This window comes from Macaca thibetana, chromosome 8, assembly GCF_024542745.1.
Source record: "Macaca thibetana thibetana isolate TM-01 chromosome 8, ASM2454274v1, whole genome shotgun sequence".
Classification (NCBI taxonomy): Eukaryota; Metazoa; Chordata; class Mammalia; order Primates; family Cercopithecidae; genus Macaca; species Macaca thibetana.
The window spans coordinates 12,371,369-12,387,480 of NC_065585.1; the positions used below are offsets into that span (position 1 = coordinate 12,371,369).

The 16,112-nt window shown below is 40.3% G+C and overlaps 1 protein-coding gene across 15 annotated transcripts in view; it reads right to left on the minus strand.

The window, feature by feature from the left end:
• The window catches only part of PHF20L1 (PHD finger protein 20 like 1), a 72,622-nt gene extending 70,493 nt beyond the window's left edge, over positions 1-2,129 (minus strand). For all 15 annotated transcript variants that reach the window (XR_007728275.1, XM_050801591.1, XM_050801589.1 and 12 more), the window contains exon 1: positions 1,860-2,129. The gene's annotated coding sequence lies outside the window, so the exon portion shown is untranslated. The remainder of the gene's footprint in view (positions 1-1,859) is intronic.
• Between the last annotated feature and the right edge of the window lie 13,983 nt (positions 2,130-16,112).

The window sequence follows — 16,112 nt, forward strand, 5'->3', positions numbered from 1 at the left end:
AATGCTTTATATTTTAGCTTGAAGATACCCAAGAAAATTCTCCATGGGGACAGTTGAAAATGCTTTCCTGCCTTTGAAAAATTAAGGCAGCTGAATGTTCTGGAATACGACTACTGAAATTCTTGAGAATAAAATCAATTTTTTAATTTCAACAAATATTTGTTGAGTGCCTCATACTACAAAACATTAGATAAGGCCCTACAGCACACAAAGATGGAGGAAACAGTGGGCACAATCCTCTGCCAGCAAAGATATCACTAATTCCTCTTGGGATTAGGATGTTTCATTACTCATGATCTCCCACCTTGGCAGCATATAATTCAATAATTTTAATTTAACATATAGTGTTACAAAAGAGACTGCTTTCTTATACTTCACATTCAACAAGCAATAATAATATGCTTTTGTTAACTCTGAGTATTTCTACTATATTTCAATATAGACAGTGTCCACATTGATAATAAAAGTGGTTGTAATGCTAGAACAAAAACTGCAAAGGAGTACCTATGTATCCCTAGGTCGTTCACATGCAAAGTATTATATTTTGGGCCACACTGGCCACCGAGCACATTTGAGGTGGCCTCTTTTTCACTAATGGGTATATGAGGAACATGAATAAATTTTGAGATAACCTAATCAAAACATAACTCATAATTAGAAATGTAAATTGATTGTTATCAGGAGCAAGGAGAGATCCCTAAAATGTCCTTCAATATTTGAGATCACTAATGACTATGTTCCCTAGAGTTTAAAACGAAAAAAAGAAACACACACACTTGTCATTTTTTATAATGGTTTTGTCACAATTCAAAATAGACAAAACAGAACAGCAAACATAAAATTTCAACTGCTCCCTCTTTTCTCTTTGAAAGAGCCTGATAGATCAGGGAAAAAATAGCATCAATACGGGCCATGAAAATATGCGAACTCAAATACTCATGGTTGGAGGGGGAGAGTGGGTATCCTCCTGCTATGGCATAAGCAAATACTAAAGCATTAAAATGTTAACAGGGATCTTGCCCAGGGTGTAGGTGGTGCAAAAGAACAAATGTATGAATATTTCTAACAGAGGTCTCGTCAGTGTGCAACATGTAAGGCAGTTACTTAAATGTGTAGAAATCGAATCAACCTTTTCTGCTGTCCGTCACAGGAAGAAATCAGTAAGAGGTAGTAAAGGTACACTAACATCTTCTAGGATCAAACTTACAGCCCATAATTAAGCGATGGATTGAGTAAGTATAATCCCCCACTGACACTTAGGGGTGAAGTACCAGAAAAAAACAAGATTTTCCTTTGTCTTAGGTTTGAAGAGGGAAGGATGAAGAGGGACTTGAATTAAGGAACTTTTATAAAGTAAGACAGCCTACTGGGAGTAAAACTTGAAGCAAAAAGAAGGCAGAGAGCACGGAGAGGAATAAAAACAGAAAGGAAAGGAGCAAAGAATGGCAAGAAATAGGACAGTGGAAGTTTTCGGAGATGACAAGTGAGAGAGAAGAAGAAATGAGCAAGAAGACATAGAGACGGATAACGTAAAGCAATGGTCAGAGAATGACCGCCAGGCCAAAAAAGGTGAGGAGGTGAAGCCAGAGAAGGGTGGCAAGCGACAGGCAGGAAAGGCTGAGACCGGGCTGGCAGGGAGCTGGAGAAGCCTCCAGGTTTGACAGCCATCCGGCCCTCGGCAGGGGGGTAAGGGAGGGAGGGGAAGGGGGAGCGGCGGCGCCCAGACAATAGGGCCGGCGAGTTACGGGGAGGGAGGCAGGAGGGGAGCGGGCCGGAGAGAGAGACACCAGAATGGGGCCGTCCCGGGCGGCCTGGCGGTGGCCAGGCGGCCTCCCGGCTCAGCCGCCGCCGCCTCTTACCGACTCGGCCTCCTCTCTGCACAGCAGCCGGGCCGTCCGGGGCCGAGCTGGGGTACGAGCAGGGCGGCCAGCCCGGGCCTCTGCCTCTGCCTCCGCCCAGGCAGCGGCCGGGGAGGGAGCAGGAGCGGAGCGAGCTGGGGCCGCAGCGCCGGATCGGCCCAAGGTTTCGCGGGAGGGAGCTGGGTCCGAGCCCTCAAGCTCGCTCAGGGTCCGCTGCCATCGCCGCCGCCACCGCCTCCGCCGCCGGCCAGCCCTGACGCGACGCCGGGCCCCGGCGACGTCAGCCGCCCGCGACGTGCCGGAAGCGGGCCTGGCCTTGTCACGTGACTCGCGAGGGTTGGGCCCGGGCCGCGCAGCACATTGGCGGGCCGCCGTGGGAGGCGGGGCTTTGCGGTCGTTGATGGACCGCTAGCGGGCGGGGCTCTGGGTTAGTGGAGGAAAGAACGCGAGCTCTTGGTGCCTATTGGTAGTTGTGAAGTGTTTGACCTTTGAGATTTGAGGACGAAGGGCATTGCTTGTTATTCTTGATTCGTTGGGAACCACGTCCCCCAAACCCCTCTACCCAGGACCCTTGGCAAACTTTTTCAAATGCACTACATGCTTTCTTAGATATCCACCCCATTCCACATCAAGAATAGAGCATGGTTACTGCTACAAAATCAATAAACCTCCCTTGAATGGATACTTTGTGATAGACGCTAGGCTGTAAATATGTCACCTGACAATCACAACTGTACAACTGTGTTACAATTGTGTTGCTTTCCAGTCTTGGAGATCTTTACAATACAAAGAAGCATATTACTAAGATGTGTGTGTGCGCTCGCGCTGAGGCACAGCTGAATAACCTTAACCTATGGCTACATTGATATCACTTCCCCAGGACTACACAGCTAATGATAGCAGAACTGCTTTTATTGAATACCTACCCTCCCAAACTCTACTAAGCATAGGAGACAGTATCCCTGCTGTGGGGAGAAACCAATAAGTGAACACACTGAAAATAATATTGAGATGAAACATCTTTTTTCTCTTGCTTTCCACTGTACCACTCTGGCTTTCAAGTGCAACACTGCATACAAATGACACATATTTATCTTGCTTCATAGTGTGGAGTTAAAATAGCAAAGTAACTCTCTTTAAGCTTCAGTTATAGTAAGATTCGGTAAAATAAACAATCATTTTTTTTTATTCAACAAACATTCATTTAGCACCTACTATATCACTAATAGCTACTGAGCTAGACTGAGCATGGTGATACATAGAAAAGATAGAAATAAGACAGTCTCTAGTGGATATTTGTTGCCTTGTTATTTGGTTGCCCGGCATCTCAACTCTCTTTCCATGTTTGAGAAATTTCTCGTCATGGTTGTCGTTAGTTCAGAACACCAAATACTTGTAGCATCTTCCTTAGGACATGACACGATTATACTTTCTACCCTCCTTAGAATTATGCATGGCTATTTGATTTGCTTTGGCTGATAAAATGTAATTAGAAGTGAGATTTGTCATGGCCGGTTGGTAATTTTTAACGCCAGCTCACCAAACTTTCTGTCTCTGGCACAGTGTAAAGCGGTGTTCGAGATGATAGCTGCTCTACCATCTGTCTAAAACTGTCTACCGGGTTCTAGACAGATTATAATGAACCAAGTCCTCACTGATAATCTACAACTACTGTGTTGTATAAGGAAAAAATAAATATTTATTATTTTAAGCTATGGAGATTTGGGGGCTGGATTGTTTGTTACACAGCATAATCCTACCCAAACTAAATGATACATCCAACCTTATGTATCTTGGATGCAGAATCAACCTCCCACTAAATAAGATGAAAATATCAGAAACTTATGTTGCCAGTCTCCCTTGCAGCTAAAGTTCTAGTCTCAAGTAAAACTCTCTTACCAATGACTTTGTCGCTAATGATGTTCAAAATAAGGAAACTTTTCTCCTGCATCTGTGGCAGTACCAGTATTCAAGTTTCTGATGGTCAGCCTAGAGTTAAATCTTTCTGAACTCTGGCAGAACCCCTGCTGAATCACAAGCTAGTAAGTGAGAAATAATAAATATCTATTATTATACACCACTAAAAATTTGAGGTTGTTTGCAATTTAAATAAAATACATACATAAAGAATAACACATATTCTGTCCATTCTCCCAACTATTTGTTGAGAATCCACCCTGAAAAGACGATTGTTCCATTTTAATTGGAACTTGACGATGGGTCTTCCAATAATGACACTTGAAAGAAAAAAATTAAAATGAGGTCTTATATAAATGATTCCTGGCTTCAGTGGATTGAATAGGCTTAGTAATCCTCTGTGGAGTTAATACCATGCCCTAGAGGGCACTTTGGAAATGGAGGAAGGTGTTTTGGTTGTCTCAGGATTGGGGTCGGGCGCTGCTACTACTTAGTGGGAAGGAACCAGGGCTACTAGACATCCTGAAATTTACAGTGCAGTTCCATACCTTGAAGAATTGCCCCAGGTCATGCATGACTTCTGGATGTTCTTCCAGACATTCATGTAGGTGAAAAATCTGTTTATAATTGTCTGTACCTAAAACTGCATTTCACATGTAAGTTTTCACATATAAGTATTTTTGAAAGGTTTTAATATACATTAAAAATTTCCAGGAATGAAGCAACTATGTAGCGTAAGGGAACACTGACCTTTTTTTCTGAACATTACCAAGAGTCTATCTCATTTTAAAATATCATGCCACCAATGGCTAATTATTCATAGTATTTGAGGCCCTGATAGAACTCACCTATGTCAGTCTGGTTGCGTAGCTGTTACATTTAGGAAAATCTAAATTTAGATACAAGCATGTCACTACTTCATTATATATCTCTGTGAGACATGGCTGAACGTTATGTATTGAAAAATATATATGATTTCTTATGAATTATTTTCATAAAATTTGGTTTTTTATATTATCATTGTCATATTGGTTTTTAAGTATATATATATATAGCTTGGTTATGTTATTTATGAATTTAATGTCAGAAAGTGGAGAGGGTGTGAACATAATACTGACTCTAAAAGGGAGTCTTTTAGACTTATCTCAAGCCTGATAAAACTGACAAAAAATTCATGTAGGATGTCATTTCCTCTTTTAACCACACAGAGTCAAAGGTCAGGATCAGAGTCGGGATACAGGATATACAAAATTCTAGTACTGACTCCCCGGCCATGTAGTGAAGCTATGCATTGCTCTGTCCCTTCTCCTCTCTTCCACCCAACACACCCTCTTCCAGATGGTTGATGCCCAGCCATCAGTCACTCCATCTCCAAATATAGAAAGAAAGAACTTACAGCTGTGTTTGAGCAGAACCAAACAAGCAGTGGGCAAATTATCTTGAAACAACAGTTGTTAGGCAGAAATCACTGAACTAAATTCCTCCAACATTAAAAATACGAATATGGAACCATAATGTCTCCTGGAATATTTAACAAATGTTTACCTATTTTAAGGTAGAAAAAAAGTTACCACTAAATACCAGATACTTCTTGATTACAAATAAAACACAAGAAAGTTACTTTTTGTGTGTTTACTTAATATTTATAATTAGCATTATTAAAGAAAATCAAAGCAATTCAAGGATTTTTTGTTTTGTTTTGTTTTGTTTTAGGTTAGTTTAGCAGAAATTTAAACAGCTGTGATAGATAACCTCCGTCAAATCTCTTCATTCCAGGTGCATAAAAATCTTTGAAAATAGCACTGACATAATTTTCCTCACCTGCCAAAGAGCTCACTTATCTTTTCTCTGTCACCATATCCCTTTATCAACTGAACAGAAGTTATAGTTATTCCAGAATTAATCCCTGGCAATAGGAGCTCTAGGCCATGTATAAACTAACAGAGATGTCATCTCTCCCAATGTTCCCGCAGCATTTTTTTCACCTCTCTAATGTATTCCTCACTGTGATTCATAGGTTTACATTCCACTTTCTTAGAATGAGCCAACTCCAAGGATGATAGGGTGTTCCAGATTACTTATTATTTATATATATGTATAAATAAAGAAACATAATGTTATTGAAGTAAATAATACATACTTATTAATTTATGTACAAAGTACATAATATTCAAGTAATATATATTACTTTGATATATATATATGTATATATGCATATATGTAAGTTTATGTGTTACTCAGTTTACACGTTACTCAGAGCCACATGGATTTCTGAGATTTTTAAAACTTTTAGGCTTGGCAGTAATGATTCTAAGATATCAAAGTCTCTGCTACTAAGGGTCATAAAATAGAAAAAATATGTATGTCTATTTCAGCAAATGCAGCAAGAGAGGCAAAGAACTCTTTTGTGTGTGTGCAGATTACCGTGAAGCAAGAGAGTGAACATAAAATATATCATCCAACCCTGAACACTTTTGAGAATGGAAGGAAGTGCTATTAATAATTACACTAGAATGACAGGTGGATCCCAGACAGTTCCAGACAAACTGAGATATCTGGTCATGACACATAAAGCACGAAGAAATAATCATGAGAAATTAGTGAAGATTTTATAAATAGAAGTACATTGAATATGGAATCCTCTCGTGATACCTCAAAGGATTTTCACATTTCCGATTTAGGACAAAGGATGGTCTCTGCTTCCCGCTGCTATATGATACTTTGCACCTCCCCTGATTTGTATCATTGTTTACTAGTGTCTCTTGCATTAACTATATCTGTATTTCTCAAGCTTTGGTCTGCCAATTATCTGCATTATAGAGATGTGCATACAGCTCAGGGGCACTGTTTTAACAAGACGGTCTGTTAAAATGCAACACTGTTTGATAAAATGCAAGTTCCTGGGCCCTGATTTATATCTTAGGTTTGGGGACTGGAAATTTGCATTTTCAGTAAACTACCCAAAACAATTCATACGTACATGAAAAATTCAGACCTGCAGTGTGTGAGGATTCTTTTTGTAGCATGTAACAGAAAATTTTATGAAAACAGGTATAAGCATAAAGGGAATTTTTCAGTTCGGGGAATTAATAGAAGATAAGGGATAAATCTGCCTTCTGCATCAGTTTGATTTAGTGAAAAATTATAACATCTTTCACTCTACTTCCTAAGGTTTAGCTTGATTCTGGGGATCCCCAATAGCTTAAGATATTACAGCATCCTGGTGACCATAAAAACAAATCCTAGAAGTCTTTCTCTCACTGGCCTAAATAAAGTTAGGTGCTTAAACCTGAACCAAGCATGGTGGCCATGGGGATGACTTGTACTGATTTGGCTTAAACTGGATTCCTATTCCTAATCAGGCAGGAAAGCGTGAAGACTGGTCTAAATCTCATGGACTGAGCGATGGGAATGAGTGGTTTCTTTAATGCAAAATTTGAGTGCTGTTACTTAAAAGAAAGAGACTGTAATTTGGACAACAAAATAACTAATATTCAACACAATTATAACTCCAAATTACAATTTACAGCCATTCAACAAAGCTGAGAATTCTCTTCCTGGCTTGCAAAGTTAGAAAACCAAGCCAAATGAGAGCCAAATCTAGTGAGAGATTGACCTAACACTCACATTCCTAATTCTGTAGGTGTTTGATTTTAGAGATAGTCTCTGCAATGTCCAATCCCTATTTCTGCAGATTGTTAAAATTTGGGTAGGAGAGGCTGAGCAACAGAACACAGCAACTACACAAATTAACAGTCACCAAATAGTGAATATTTTTACTCTGTTAGTGATCATTCTTTTCATTGAGAACAGAGCTAGCAGCAATTAAGTGGCATCCTGAAAAATGGCAGATAGCATACATGCATGCATGCAATATTCATTTATTTACATGCATTCATTCATCATTAATTTATTTGTTTAATCACTTAATGTCTTAGTTTGTGCTGCTATTTAAAAAAATACCATAGACTGGGTAGCTTAAACAACAGAAATTTATTCCTAACAGTTCTAGAGGCTGGGAAGTCCAAGATCAAGATGCCAATTGATTTGGTGCCTGGGATTCTTGCTGGTTTGCACTTGGCTGCCTTCTCACTGTGTCCTCACATGACAGACAGAGATCATCTCTCTAATGTTTCTTCTAAGGGACTAATCTCATTCATGAAGGCTCAACCTTCATTACATAGTTACTTACCAAAGGCCCACTTCCAAGTACCATCGCACTGGGGATTAGGGCTTCAATATATTAATTTGGGGGACAGGGAAACACACACGTTCAGTTCATAGCACTCAACAAACTTTTTGAATTCTCTCCTAATGCTACAGACTGGGGGGATGTAGAGTAAGGGAACAGAAAGAAAAATGAAACTAGATACCCATTCAGAGGTGACTTGTCATGATGCAGACATGGATACAGAAACAACTAAACACAATATGAAGCTAAATATAAATCAGTTTGAAATAAAGATACGCCGGGCGCGGTGGCTCAAGCCTGTAATCCCAGCACTTTGGGAGGCCGAGACGGGCGGATCACGAGGTCAGGAGATTGAGACCATCCTAGCTAACACGGTGAAACCCCGTCTCTACTAAAAAATACAAAAAAACTAGCCGGGCGCGGTGGTGGCCGCCTGTAGTCCCAACTACTCGGGAGGCTGAGGCAGGAGAATGGCGTGAACCCGGGAGGCGGAGCTTGCAGTGAGCTGAGATCCTGCCACTGCACTCCAGCCTGGGCGGCAGAGCGAGACTCCGTCTCAAAAAAAAAAAATAAAAAAAAAAAAAAGAAATAAAGATACTATTGGAATATGGTCATTCTGACTTAACAAATCAAGAAAGACAGCATAGAAGAAGAGACATTCAAAATATGCTTTGAAGGATAAGTAAGCTCCAAATAAGAGTTCTATGCAGACTTTATAATTATTAATGCCTTACAGTGCTTTATAGTTTCAATTCAAGGACTGACAAATGAAAATATTCTACTTCCATTTCTTTTCCACATGCACGTATTGAACATCTGTGATGTGCCAAGCACACAGCACTAGTTTCAGGGAGCATAAGGGATAAGCTTAATTCCTGATCATTGTTAAGACATTTAACAATGTAGAAATGTAGACAAACATGCAAACAGATAACTTGGATACATTGTAAGTGTTAGTGTGGAAGAATGCGCAGGGTCAGCATTTGGGCTCTAACTGGTCACTCAGAATTTGTCTAAATGTCTGGCCTCCTGGCCAGGACCAGAAAACAATAACAATATCTCCAAGGTAATTGTGGACATTCAAATGAAATAATTCCCCTTCTGCAGGAGGGAGAGTGAGCAGGGAAGGGGCAGATAATTTGTCAGCGCAAGCATTGCACAGCTGGTGGTTTGCCTTAGTAAAAGTGTTGAGGCAACACACCGTTGTGGTCGAGTATCGGATTACTTCCTCTTTTGTATTTTGCAAAACATTCTACTGAGCCAGTTTCATCAGGATAAGGAGAAACACTCTTTTGTTTTCTTTCTTTTCTCTCCTATTTTTTTTTATAACTATGATGTCTTCAAGACAATAGGAGACTGTAGATTTGAAGGAAATCAATCCATTAACTTGCTTTTTGCTATTGTTTTTTAAATAACAACTTAAAATAATAAACCATATAAGATCCAGGGATCTGGAATGAAGCCAAGAATTGTATGTTAGACCTGACACATTACCAGTTTGTTTGGGGACTAAATACCTCTCTGATTTGCTCTTCCTCACATGTAAATTAAAAATTTAAACTTACTTTGCAGAGTTGTAATGAAGATTAAATTAGAAATTATGTTTTGCAAATTATAATCGATATACAATTGGCAGGTGCTTCCTAATGTTCCTTTCTCATCATTTTCAGGGACCCATATACTAATGATTGTAATCTCTAAGAATAGTCCCAGTTTTATTATGATTCCGTGAAAACACACATTTGCTGAGGACGTGCTGTGTCAAGCCCTGTGTTTGCTGCTGGAGATTACAAAGATGAATAAGACACTATTCGTGCTGCCCAGAATGTAAGCTCTTATTAAGACTTTATTGTAAAATTTCCACTAGCTAATCAGTCTCTCTTAATGTGACTCCTCTGCACCCTCATTTCATAATCTGTCTCTCCCTATCTCTGTCTCTCTCTCTCTCAAAAAAAAAAAAAAAAAAAAAATGCTGCAATTGAAAATGAACCCTGAGTAAACAGTAGGGATATACCTATAGCATTTTTGAGAGACAGAATTCTAGTTGCAGGAAATATTCTATAAATTCTAAAAAGACACATTAGCAGCAAATGATCTGCCTGTCTCAGCCTCCCAAAGTGCTGGGATTACAGACATGAGCCACCGCGCCCTGCCAAACACAACATTTTTTAAAGTAAAAGGGAGGAATGTAAATATTTGTGACCAAAGGAAATTTGAGAACATCAATTATAAGAAAATCAAATCTAAAGTACTTATCATCTAAAATGAAAGTATTACAATGAATTTAATGATGTAGAAATTGTAGATTCTAAAAAGCAGGACAAAGCCTCAGAAATCTCATTGTTCTATCACTATCTGGACATGAACTATTCCAGTGTTATTACAACAGAATTGAGGTGAGTCAGTTTTAAAAAATGCAAATTTAGCCTGGTTTGCCACTTTTCTGATTTCTATGTCCTTTCTTAGTACATCACTTATAATTTAATTATTCTCATATTGTCTAAATACTCACATATATAGTCCCCATCCCTACCCCCATATTACCTGTAGGTAACATAATTCCTTAATGGCACTGTGATCTCACAATCTCATGACAACTCATACTGCCAACATAATCTTTTTCTCATAAAGCCAAATAGTTTGAAAGTTCTTCAAAGACGTGCCCATGAATTATTCACCTGACACAGGACAGATGCCTAAGCAACAGGTTGTCCAATAAGCTCAAGGTTCTAGCAGTTAAAAACAAAGAGCTGGATCGGGTGTGGTGGCTGACGCCTGTAATCCCAGCACTTTGGCAGGCCAAGGCAGGTGGATCATGAGGTCAGGAGATTGAGACTATCCTGGCCAACATGGTGTGAAATACTCTCTCTACTAAAATACAAAACATTAGCTGGGCGTGGTGGTGCACACCTGTAGTCCCAACTACTTGGGAGGTTGAGGCAGGGGAATTGCTTGAACCCGGGAGGCAAAGGTTGCAGTGAGCTGAGGTCATGTCCATGCACTCCAACCTGACAACAGAGCGAGACTCCCATCTAAAAAAAAAAAAGAAATAAAAAAAAGAGGTAGGTATGTCTCAAAACAGTTATAAGCATGAATATTGACACAAGAAGCTGACTGGAATCAAATGCATGAAAAGTTGTCGATATGTTCTTAATAGAATGTACAGTCACAGAGGTAGCAGCTTGGTATCAAAGAGATTATGACAACTAAAGGTTTCAAAGTTACCTTTCCGTCTGCTAACTTCTACAAGCAGAAAGTAAGCTGAGAAAGTTGCTCAGCCCCCAAGAAAGGCATATTCTCTAATCTTCAGAGGTGGCCAAGGAGAGTAATGGAAAAGGAATACTTTTACTTTCTGGAGGGTAGAAACAAGAGCCCCAATTGCCTGAGCTACTACCCCTGAGGAGCAGAATCAGAGCTGTATCAAGGAACATTCCCTACTCACAGGGTACAAGGCTTTTGTAACAACTGATCATTCCGTTTCAGAATAGCTCCATTACTGTCTTGCTAAATAGGAGAAGTTTTGATGGAAGTTATTCCATCTCTGTTCTGGTATTGAATGTTGGACATATAGGCTAAGATGTTTTAGAAGTCTTTGTATTAAGAGAAACCAAACTGATGTAGAGATTATTATGAGATTCTGGACTGGAAGTCTGTTGTCATGATTAAATAAGATTTTGGCATGTTCTCTGGAAAGATGAAGTGAAAACAGCATCTTTTTGGGGGGGGGGGGACAGAGTCTCTCTCTATTGCCCAGACTAGGGTACACGATCTTGGCTTCACCACCTCCGCCTCCCTTGCTCAAATGATCCTACTGCCTCAGCCTCCTGAGTAGTTGGGACCACAGACTTAAGCCATCATACCTGGCTATTTTTTTTTTTTGTAGGCACGAGGTTTCTTCACGTTGCCCAAGCTGGTCTTGAACTCCTGAGCTTAAGTGATCCACCTACCTCTGCCTCTCAAAATGCTGGGATTATAGGCGTGAGTCACCATGCCTAGCTGAATACAGTATTTTTTTTTTTAAAGTTAGAAAGGAGGAATGTACATATTCGTGACCAACGTGGAGGGCTATAGTAAATTCTACAACAATTCCCAGTTCTTCCTTTCCACCCCATCCCCCGCCCCCCATGTGCTTCTGCTATATACATCTACCCATTGCCCTATGACTTACAGTGCTTCCCCCTGGAGGTGTGTACTTCCCTATCCTGATGGCATTGGACTTGACCATGCAATATGCTTTGACCAAGGAAATATGGGTAGAACTTTCAGGTGTCAGCTCTGAAAAGCTTTAAAAGTCATTATGTGTTTCTGACAGCTCTCCTGTTCTCTTCCCTCTGCCGCAAGAAAGGGAAGTCCCTCACAAGGGGTACTGCCTCCAGGAATGATGGCACAAGGAGCCAAGTTTCAGCCAACTTGCAGTTAACACAGGTCAAAATGTGTTAGATTCGGCAGGGCACAGTGGCTTATGTCCGTAATCCCAGCGTTTTGGGAGGCTGAGGCAGGGGGATCACCTGAGGTCAGGAGTTAGAGACCAGCCTGGCCAACAAGGTGAAACCCCATCTGTACTAAAAGACACAAAAATTAGCTGGTGGTGGGTGCCTGTAATCCCAGCTACTCGGGTGGCTGAGGCAGGAGAATCGCTTGAATCTAGGAGGCAAAGGCTGCAGTAAGCCGAGATCGTGCCACTGCACTCCAGCCTGGGCGACAGAGTGAGACTTGTTATCAATCAAAAGATAATAATATCAATAATAATAATAATATATAATAATATAATAATATAATATAATAATATAATAATAATTGATATAATAATTATATCAATAATAATAATATCAATCAAAAGATAATAATAACAATAGTAATAATAATAAGAAGAAGATGTGTTAGATTTGAGCAGAGAAGCAGAACTACTAGGAATGATGCAGAATTGCAATTGTGTAAAATAGAGATTGAAACTTGTACAATTATGGACACTGGTAAGCGAGCTCAGTTTGGCTGTTTCTTAGGAGGGGTGCTGAGCCTGAAATCACAAGACAGTTGGTCAGTATCAAAAGATGGACAGGAAGCAGAGGAGAGCTGGGAAAACTGGAATCCACAAAGAACCATCTGGAACACGCATCTGTCTATCACCAAAAGCCATATAGGCCTTTTCCTGTCTCTGAGACTCCACCCTCATTGCCGGATATGCTCTAAACAGAAGCTGGTATTCTTTCTGTAGAGCCACACCCTCTCCTCTACCAGGACTTGTGAAATGGAGGCAACTGATCTCCAGGGACTGGAGCTTTGGGCCGAGTCCATGCATCAAGCCAGCAGGTCTGTGAAAACGTGCATGAGCTGCCGCAAAGTCTGACTTGCGGGAACCTTCCAAAAATACACACAGCTTCAGCTCCACTTTCATCTTCCAAATCTTGCACAAGTTGCTTTTAGGGCCTATCTTAACCAGGAGCATACAAAAAGGGAATTCTGGGAAATGTAGTTTCAATTAGCCAAGTTAACATATTACAAAGCCATCAAGTGGGAAAATAAAAGCTTACTGCTGTATGCCACTAAGACTTGGGGGTTGATTTTTACTATGGCATAACTGTTATGATAAGAATTGCTAGCTTCCAACTCTTTCCAGATTATTAGCCTGTCCAGGCTTTGGCCCATATATCTCTTTCTGGCCCTTCTGTGTTATGTGTGGCAGAGAACCCAGCCAGACTTAGATGATAAAAAATATTATTCACATATTATTAAGTGCCTACTATGCTAATCATAGAAACTGTGATAGCAAACTAGAAAAGCATTCTCCTTACTCTCTGAGAACTCACATTGTAGCAGAAGGAACCAACATGGACAGAAACTTTGCTCATTAATTGCAACTGTGATGCATCCTCTGAAAGGAATGTGCAGACAGCTATGGGATCCATAACCTAGTCTGGGAGGGTCAGAGAGGCTGTTCAAAGAAAAAGCTCTTTCAGAAAGAGATGGGAGGTGAAGAAAATAGCACATTCCAAGGGCCTGAGATGGAGCAAAGCTAGGGAAGCTGAAAGGAAGCCAGTACAGTTGAATTCTAAAAAGAAAGATGGGGCCTGTTGAGGGAACAATGAGGCTGAAAAATAGTCAGGACCAGACCCTACCAGACCTGGCAGGCCATGAAGAGGATTTAGAACTTGACAGGAGAGAGGAGCAAGGGCAGACACTGATGGTTTAATCAGGGGAATGACATGATCAGATATTCTATTGGAAAGGTCACTCTGGCCATGGTTTGGGGAATGTGTTGGAGAGAGGCCAAGTGGCCTTGGCATGTTGGCACAGAAGTCCAGGTAACAGGTACAATACACACACACACACACACATATTTCCTGGTTCATATTTTTCATTATGTAATGTACGTTATTGATAGCTATTATTATATGGCTTATGCATACTGATTTGATGTCGCTGGAGCCCCAGAGCAGATAGTGGAGATGGAGACTTAGATGGTAAGTCTAAGAGCTACATGAAGAGGAGTCACAATTTCAAGTCCATGTTCAAAAGCTACATGGAGAGGAGTCACGATTTCTCCCAGTTTTCTGGCATGAGTGATTGGGTGGAAGATGTTGTCATCTAATAGGACACAGAGTTCCAGAGCAGGATGAGGCTTGGGTAGGAAGAAAGATCATGAGTACATGAGGGATTTAAGCAAGCATGCAGGTATGTTCGTTCATTGCTTGTAGTATGTTAAAATCGAATTTGTCAAGTTCGTAAACTGATGTCAGCATTTCCTAACATGAGTTCTTTAGCATCCTGCCTGTCAAAGAGTATCTTACGGACTAACAGTTTTGACTTTACCTGGGAGCTGATATGAAACACTGTCTCCAATTCCCTTACTTGTGTAAGATCCTCTGTGATTTGTAGCACAGGAAAGTTTGCAGTACACAGCTCTGAAACCCGGGTCTTGGGAGATGTGTGTTATGTGACTAAAAGATTCTCAAGGCAAATAATTTTGACAGATGGTGAGATCATGTTTCCTGTGTATAGTAGCAAGTCCGAATATCATTTAAAAGGTTCTATAGTGACCTCCATTACAGAGACCTATGTTTTCTAGGACTTGTTGTACCTAAATTTACCACTAATCTTTTCCCCATCCACACGCATCACCTCCATTAATAGTGGAGGACTGAATATTCTGTGGAACATGCTTTTAGAAACACTGATTTGTAACATACAGAATAAAAGTTCTGAAGGCAAGTCTACCTGGATGTAATTAATTTATTTGTTACTTCTACAAACATTAATTGATAACCTACTATATGGGAAGCACTATTCTTGATACTTGGGCTATTAAAATGAAGAAAAATGGCAATATTCTTTGCTCCTTTAAGGCTTATGTTCTGGCTGAGGAGTATGTTTCTTATTACAAGGAATGAATTGAGTGACATATTCCTTGGTAAAAAGTGCTAAGGAGAAGAATAAAGCAGGAAGAGACTAGGGAGTGGTGTGGATGGCAACTTAATTAGAAGCAAGGCAGTGGAGCAAAGAGCTGAGGGAGGGGAGGAAGAAAGCCCTATGACCCTTAGGGTGAGGGAACGCTAACCTCAAAGGTCTTAACGTAGACCCATGTCTAGTGTTTGAGAAACAACAAGAAGATGAGTGGGCCTGAAGAGAGATGATTGAGAGGGGAGCCATAGGGTTGGAATTTAGTTCTGGCCCTTGGCAATTTTGAAAGATTTATGCAAACTCTATAAACCTCTGTCCTGCATGTGGATAATAATTGCACTTATCTTCTAGGGCTGTGTGAGATTGAAACAAGATTACGTATGTACAGTGTTTAGTGCAGTGTCTGGTTTGTAGGAAATGCTGACACACGTTGGCTATGATCATTATCACTTATAGGTTAAGAATGCAAACTCAGGAGCCATCTCACCAGGGTTTGAATCCTAGCTCTACTTACTTACCACGTACTGGCTATGTGAATTTGGGCAACTCTCTAAACTCAATTTGCTCTTCTGTAAAATGAGAATAATAATAGAGCGTCTCCCATGGAATTGATATAACAATTAATGTATTGATATGTGGAAAGGCCTTAGAGCAGTGCCTGGTACATAGTAAGCACTCCTTAAAGTTAGCAATTATTATGATCATTAATAATAAGGTTCTAATATTTGCCAGATCTTTAAAAAAAA